Genomic DNA, 6,701 nt, shown 5'->3' on the forward strand with positions numbered 1-6,701 from the left:
ATTAGTGGGGGGGGCTATTAATTGACTGGAGGGGGCTGAATAGCCCCTAATAATGAAGGGGAGGGGTTTAATAATTAGTAATGGCCCCTATTAATGGGGGGGGCGGAGCCATTAATGAAGGGGGGGTTCCCCATAGGATGCCACTGGGGTGATGAATATTAGGAGGCTATTAATTAATACTAGGGGCCTAATAGTTAATGATTGGGGTCCGTTACTTAATAATTAATAACATATTAATAAGGCTGGGAAAAGCCTAATAATTAATATTGGAGCCCTAATAATCAATCTTAGGGCCCCAATAATTAATACAAGGAGCCTAATAATTAATGACTGCGATGTAATAATTAATCATAGGGGTCTATTAATTAATAGGAGGACCCTAATGATTAGTAATAGATATTAATAAGAGAAGAGGAGCCTAATGATTAATGAGAGGGGATCTGTTAATTAATAGGAGGCCCTAATAATTATTAATGGGTATTATTAACAGCGCTATCAGCCCAATGACTAATATTAGGGGTCTATTAGTTATTAACGAGAGCATAACAGCTACCAATAAGACTTTATTAATTAATGGGAGAGACTTAGTAATTAATAAGAGGGGTTAACGGGGGTGGGAGGAGCCTCATCATTAATACTGGGGCTCTAATTAATGAGCAAAACGACCTAATAATTAATAAGGACCATTAATAAGGGTGGGAGGAGCCTAATAATGAATATTAGGGATCTAATAATGAATATTAGGAGCCTAATAATGAATATTAGGGGCCTAATAATGAATATAAGAGCCTAATAATGAATATTAGGGGCCTAATAATAAATATTAGGGGCCTAATAATGAATATTAAGAGCCTAATAATGAATATTAGGGGCCTAATAATGAATATTAGGGATCTAATAATTAATGATAGGGACCTAATAATTAATCACGGGAACCTATTAATTAGTAACAGTCATTAATAATTAATAACAGGGAATTAATAGGGGAAAAAGGGGGGTTTGAGACCCAAAAAGCGTGACTTGAACCCCAAAACAGGTGAATTTAAGCCCCCAAAATGGTGAAATTTCCCCCAAAAAGGCGAATTTACCCCCAAAAGGAGTTAATGTACCCCCAAAAAGGATGAATTTAACCCCAAAAAGGATGAATTTAACCCCAAAAATGAATTTACCCTAAAAGGGGGCAAATTTACCCAAAAAATGACAAATTTACCCCCAAAAGGGGGGAATTTACCCCCCAAAATGGCAAATTTACCCCCAAAAGGGAGGAATTTACCCCCAAAATGGCAAATTTACCCAAAAAGGGGGGAATTTACCCCCAAAAGTGGTGAATTTATCCCAAAAAGGGATGAATTTACCCCCCAAAGGGGCAAATTTAACCTAAAAGGGGTGAATTTACCCCAAAAGGACCAAATGTACCCCCAAAAGGGGGGAATATACCCCAAAAAGGGACGAATTCACCCCAAAAAGGGATGAATTTACCCCAAAAAGGAGCAAATTTAACCTAAAAGTGATGAATTTACCCCAAAAAGGGGCAAATTTAACCTAAAAGGGATGAAATTACCCCAAAAGGAGGGAATGTACCCCCAAAAGTATCAAATTTACCCCCAAAAGTGATGAATTTACCCCAAAAAGGGGTGAATTTACCCCAAAACCAGATGAATTTAACCTAAAAGGGGTGAATTTACCCCAAAAAGGGACAAATTTACCCCAAAAAGGGATGAATTTACCCCCAAAAGGGGCAAATTTAACCTAAAAGGGATGAATTTACCCCAAAAAAGGACGACTTTACCCCAAAAAGGGGCAAATTTACCCCCAAAAGGGGCAAATTTTACCTAAACCAGATGAATTTACCCCAAAAAGGGACGAATTTGACCCAAAAAAGGGCAAATTTCCCCCCAAAAAGGGACGAATTTGACCCCCAAAATGGCAAATTTCCCCCAAACCCCCCATTTAACCCCAAAAAGGGCAATTTTAACCCCAAAATAGGGGTGTTGGGGGGGGAGAACCCCATTAAAACAGACACAAAATGACCAAATCCGGTCTTTTCCCCCCAAAACCACGCTCCATGTGGGGCCCCCCATAGGAAGAGCTCATTATGGGGGGGGAGAGGGGGGGCAGCCCCACACTTATGGGGCGCAGCCCCACACTTATGGGGGGGGAAAGGGGGGGCAATGGAGGGGAATGGGGGGGGGAATGGACCTGGAAGAGAAGCACAAGGAGCCCCCCCCCATATCCAAGCCCCCCCACACTGAGCCCCATAGACCCCCATTATCGCCCCATAGACCCCCATAGCCCCCCATTGAACCCCACAGACCTCCCCATAGACCCCCATTGAACCCCATTACCTGCCCATAGACCCCCCATTGACCTCCATTACGCCCCACAGCCCCCATTACCAGCCCCATAACCCCCTATAGCCCCCCCATAGACCCCTATTACCCCCCCATTGACCCCCATTAACCCCCTATAGCCCCCCACAGACCCCCATAACCCCCCCATAGCCCTGCACTGACCCCCATTACTCCCCCACTGACCCACATATAGCCCCCCATTGACCCCCATAGCCTTCCATAGCCCCCCCATAGACCCCTATTACCCCCCCACTGACCCCCATTACCCCCCATTGACCCCTATTACCCCCCATAGCCCCCTACAGACCCCTATTACCCCCACTGAACCCCATAAACCCCCCACAGCCCCCACACTGACCCCCATTACCCCCCATAACATCCCCATTGACCCCTATTACCCCCCATAACCCCCTCATAGCCCCCCCATAGACCCCTATTACCCCCTATAGCCCCCCCACTGACCCCCATAACCCCCCATAGGCCGCCATTGACCCCTAGTACCCCCCTAGTACCCCCCCACTGACCCCTATAACCCCCCCATAGACTCCTATTGCCCCCCATAAACCCTCATTACCCCCTCATAGACCCCTATTACCCCCTGTAGCCCCCCATAACCCCCTATTACCCCCCTATTACTCCCCATAGCCCCCCACTGACCCCCATAAACCCTTATTACCCCCCCATAGCCCCCCACTGACCTTCATAGCCCCCCATAGCCCCCCTACTACCCCCCATAGACCCCTATTACCCCCCTGTAGCCCCCCATAACCCCCTATTACTCCCCATAGCCCCCCACTGACCCCCATAGCCCCCCCATTGACCCCTATTACCCCCCATAACCCCCTATTACCCCCCATAGCCCCCCACTGACCTTCATAGCCCCCCCATAACTCCCCATAGCCCCCCTATTACCCCCCATAGACCCCTATTACCCCCCATAGACCTCTATTACCCCCCCAGACCCCTATTACCCCCCCGTAGCCCCCCATAACCCCCTATTACCCCCCCATAGACCTCTATTACCCCCCCAGACCGCTATTACCCCCCCGTAGCCCCCCATAACCCCCTATTACCCCCCCATAGCGCCCCACTGACCCCCATAGCCCCCCCATAACTCCCCATAGCCCCCCTATTACCCCCCATAGACCCCTATTACCCCCCATAGACCTCTATTACCCCCCCAGACCCCTATTAACCCCCGTAGCCCCCCATAACCCCCTATTACCCCCCCATAGCGCCCCACTGACCCCCATAGCCCCCCTATTACCCCCCATAGACCCCTATTACCCCCCATAGACCTCTATTACCCCCCCAGACCCCTATTACCCCCCCATAGCGCCCCACTGACCCCCATAGCCCCCCCATAACTCCCCATAGCCCCCCTATTACCCCCCATAGACCCCTATTACCCCCCATAGACCTCTATTACCCCCCGACCCCTATTACCCCCCCGTAGCCCCCATAACCCCCTATTACCCCCCATAGCGCCCCACTGACCCCCATAGCCCCCCCATAACTCCCCATAGCCCCCCTATTACCCCCCCATAGACCTCTATTACCCCCCATAGACCTCTATTACCCCCCAGACCCCTATTAACCCCCGTAGCCCGCCATAACCTCCTATTACCCCCCCATAGCGCCCCACTGACCCCCATAGGCCCCCCATAGACCCCTATTACCCCCCCCGACCCCCATAACCCCCTATTACCCCCACTGACCCCCATAGCCCCCCCTTGACTCCTATTACCCCCACTGACCCCCATAGACCCCTATTACACCCCATAACCCCCCCCATAGCCCCCTATTGCTCCCATTAAACCCCATAACCCCCCCACAGCCCCCTATTACCCCCCATAGACCCCTATTACCCCCCATAGACCTCTATTACCCCCCCCGACCCCTATTACCCCCCCATAGCGCCCCACTGACCCCCATAGGCCCCCCATAGACCCCTATTACCCCCCCCGACCCCCATAACCCCCTATTACCCCCCATAGCCCCCCATAGCCCCCTATTACTCCCATTAAACCCCATAACCCCCCCACAGCCCCCTATTACCCCCCATAGACCCCTATTACCCCCCATAGACCTCTATCACCCCCCGACCCCTACCCCCCCATAGCGCCACACTGACCCCCATAGGCCCCCCATAGACCCCTATTACCCCCCAGACCCCCATAGACCCCTATTACACCCCATAGACCCCCATAGCCCCCTATTACTCCCATTAAACCCCATAACCCCCCCATAGCCCCCCATAGCCCCCTATTACCCCCCATAACCCCCTCATAAACCCCCCCATAGGCCGCCATTACCCTCCCTCCCCACCCCCCCTCCACAACACCGCCCTCTCTACCCTCCCCCCCCCGCCTTCCCCGCTCAATCCATATCGCGACATCTCCCCTATCGCGACAGAACCCCCCCCTCTATCGCGATCGTGTCGTGTGTTTTCCCCCCTCACCGCTCTCGGCCCCGCTCCCGCCGCCTTCGGGCGCTGCTCGCAAAATGGCGCCCGCGCCTCTGAGGGGAAGGGGAAGGCGGGGGGGTTGGTCCCGCCCCTTCCTCGTTCTGATTGGTTCAGCCGGCTGTCAATCGAGCGCGGGGCCAATGAGAGCCCAGGGAAGGCGGGAGGCGCGGGAGGGGAGGGAGGGTGTCAATCACGGCGTGAGGGAAAGGGGGCGGGGGGAGAAGCAGCCAATGGGAGAGCGAGGAGGCGGAGCCGGAGGCGAGGGTTGGACGGGAGAGACGGGAAGGGGCGGGGACAACGCCGAGGAGAGCGAGGGGATTGGTTGGAGGGGGTGTCAATCCTGGAGGGAGGGGGCGGGACCACGAGAGGGGGTTAACCCCGCGTTGACCGGATTCAACCCTTTTTAACCCAATTTTTACCCAATTTTAACCCAATTTTAACCCGTTTTTACCCTTTTTTAACCCATTTTTAGCATTTTTAACCCAATTTTAACCCATTTTTACCCTTTTTAACCCATTTTTTACCCTTTTAAAGTTTTTAACCCAATTTTAACCCGTTTTTACCCTTTTTAACCCAATTTTTACCCAATTTTAACCCATTTTTACCCTTTTTAACCCAATTTTTACCTTTTTACCCATTTTAACCCTTTTTAACCCATTTTTTACCTTTTTTAACCCATTTTTACCCAATTTTTACCCTTTTTAACCCATTTTTACCCATTTTAACCCTATTTTTACCCTTTTTAAGCCAATTTTAACCCATTTTAACCTAATTTTAACCTTTTAACCCAATTTTAACCGATTTTAACCCTTTTTAACCCAGTTTTTACCCTTTTTAACCCAATTTTAACCCATTTTAGCCTATTTTAACCCATTTTTACCCTTTTTAACCCATTTTAACAGTTTTTAGCCCATTTTTAACCCATTTTTACCCATTTTAAACCTTAACACAATTTTAACCCATTTTAACCCTTTTAAACCCATTTTTAACCCATTTTCACCCCATTTCCCCCATTTTCACCCCATTTCCCCCATTTTCACCCAATTCCCCCCATTTTCACCCCATATCCCCCCATTTTCACCCCATTTCCCCCATTTTCACCCCAATTCCCCCATTTTCACCCCATTTTCCCCATTTTTGCCCCATTTCCCCCATTTTTACCCCATTCCCCCCATTTTCACCCCATTTTCCCCATTTTTACCCAATTCCCCCCATTTTTACCCCATTTCCCCATTTTTACCCGTTTTCCCCCCATTTCCCCCCACTTTCACCCCATTTCCCCCATTTTTACCCCATTTCCCCATTTTCACACCATTTCCCCCATTTTCACCCCATTTCCCCCATTTTTACCCATTTCCCCCCATTTTCACCCCATTTCCCCCATTTTTACCCAATTCCCCCCATTTTCACCCCATTTCCCCCATTTTTCCCCCATTTCCCCCATTTTCACCCCATTTTTACCCAATTCCCCTCATTTTCACCCCATTTCCCCCCCTTTTGACCCCCCAAAATCACCATTTTCAGCCAAAACCCTTAAAAAAACCCAGTTTTGCCTTTATTTAGTGCCTGGAAAAGAAGGGCCCCAATGGCACCCAATGGGACCTCAATGGGACACAATGGCACCCAATGGGACCCAATGGGACCCTATGGACCCTATGGGACCCAATGGACCCCAATGGGACCCTATAGGACCCTATGGGACCCAATGGCACCCAGTGGGACCCAATGGCACCCAATGGACCCCAATGGGACCCAATGGGACCCAATGGGACCCTATGGGACCCAATGGGACCCAATGGGACCCAATGGCACCCAATGGGACCCTATGGGACCCTATGGACCCTATGGGACCCAATGGCACCCAATGGGACCCAATGGGACCC

At 50.4% G+C, this 6,701-nt stretch overlaps 1 long non-coding RNA gene across 1 annotated transcript; it reads right to left on the minus strand.

Annotated features, from left to right (window-relative positions):
- Positions 1-6,351: 6,351 nt before the first annotated feature.
- On the minus strand, positions 6,352-6,701 carry LOC134162768 (uncharacterized). Its single transcript, XR_009964444.1, has 2 exons — positions 6,462-6,701; positions 6,352-6,420 (listed from the first exon to the last, which is right to left on the minus strand). It is a non-coding gene; the product is annotated as an uncharacterized LOC134162768 (long non-coding RNA).

The sequence above is a fragment of the Pezoporus occidentalis genome, unplaced genomic scaffold, assembly GCF_034315485.1.
Source record: "Pezoporus occidentalis ecotype Australia unplaced genomic scaffold, CSIRO_AGI_Poc_V1 ctg1031, whole genome shotgun sequence".
Classification (NCBI taxonomy): domain Eukaryota; kingdom Metazoa; phylum Chordata; class Aves; order Psittaciformes; family Psittacidae; genus Pezoporus; species Pezoporus occidentalis.